This window comes from Lygodium microphyllum, chromosome 22 (assembly GCF_053477565.2).
Source record: "Lygodium microphyllum isolate KBCC chromosome 22, Lygodium_microphyllum_v1.1.10, whole genome shotgun sequence".
Lineage (NCBI taxonomy): Eukaryota > Viridiplantae > Streptophyta > Polypodiopsida > Schizaeales > Lygodiaceae > Lygodium > Lygodium microphyllum.
In genome coordinates this window covers 126,367,251-126,368,640 of record NC_141156.1, presented here as the reverse complement: position 1 = coordinate 126,368,640, position 1,390 = coordinate 126,367,251, and the positions used below count along the sequence as shown (strand labels likewise).

At 42.8% G+C, this 1,390-nt stretch overlaps 1 pseudogene; it reads right to left on the bottom strand.

Moving 5' to 3' along the window:
- Positions 1-427: 427 nt before the first annotated feature.
- LOC148017594 (protein TIFY 6b-like) lies at positions 428-1,089 on the bottom strand (annotated as a pseudogene).
- Between the last annotated feature and the right edge of the window lie 301 nt (positions 1,090-1,390).

Sequence of the window (1,390 nt, the reverse complement as noted above, 5' to 3'; positions counted from 1 at the left end):
TTTCTCTTTCTCTCTTAGACTTGGGGAATCTCCAACTTCAACATCACCGGATGGCAGAACCATCTTCAATCTTTCTACTTCCCATTGAGGGTGGAGGCTTTGAAAGAAGGTGGTCGATTTCAAGACCCCTTGTGAGCTTCATTTGGTCAATGGCAGAGGAGCCTATTAATCTTTTGTAGAGGATCATTGTACAATAACTTGAGACTGTCTGCACTATTCTACAACTGTGGAGGAAGAGCCTTCTCGCGAACAGTCGTAGGAGTTTGGGAGATTGGGAAGTATCTCAAAGGTCTCTAGAGCCACCGACAAGCCATGGAGCATCAACAAGCAATCGACAATAGTTTCCGTAGTTTCTATGTTCCTTTTCCCTCTCTTCTCATTCTTATTGTTCTTGTTTGACTTCTTCTACTTTCTCTATTTTATCAAATTAGCTTCCGGTTGCACTGAGGCTATCGCATACAGATATAGGATCAGGCATCTCTTCCATCCCAAAAGAAATAGGCATCAACCTTTTGTCCATGGACTTATCGCATGGCACAGCAGAGGTGTTATGATTCAAACTTAAAAATCCTGGCAGTCCTGACTGTTCTATTTTCATAAGAACGTATGGAGACTTCGATTGTACCCTTGCTTTGCGCTTCTCCAGAAAATGAGCCAATGAAGCTTTTCCTTGCCTGGGGTAAAGCTCTGGGAACCACAGGTTGACCAGTAGGAAGTGGACTTGAGGCTACACAAGGAGTGGTAGATTTTGCAAATTGAGGCTGTTGTTTAACAGATGGAGAGATCTGGACAACTTGCTCTGTAGTATTTTGGATGTTTAGAATTCCTCCACCAGACATTGCTTGTGCAGTTGGCCTTTGTGTAGCTCCACAATCAAATGATGGCAAAGAACAACCACTACTCGCCATCAGCATGATTGTTTGTGCCTTCTCTGCAAGAATGTCATTATAAACATTGACACTGTCATTATAGAATATGGTGAGCTATGCACTGCTATCCTTCTTTAAGGGTCAGATGTAAGCATCCTTGTTTGAGCCCTCACTTGCACACCAAGCATAAGACATGCATATTTGAGCTATACAAGGGCATTGAGTTGGCAAGCTTGGGTATCCGTGATGTTCCTGTTGCAAAAAGTTGAGCTTGTAGAGTCGCAAGAGATGGAAGTTGCTCATTAGTGGTTGACAAAGGCAAAGTCTTTGTTTTTTTTTTTTTTTGGAGACATGGATGGCACTAGATTCAGAGCTAGAGTTTGAATAAGATGCCAGGGAAAAATTGGCCAAAGCAGGCATAGGAAAAATTGCAGATTCAGTTACAGTGACAGATCTACAGTGATTTTCCAGGGGCACAAGTCGTGTGAAGCAGCTGGCTTGTTAGCTAGGATATCGCACTA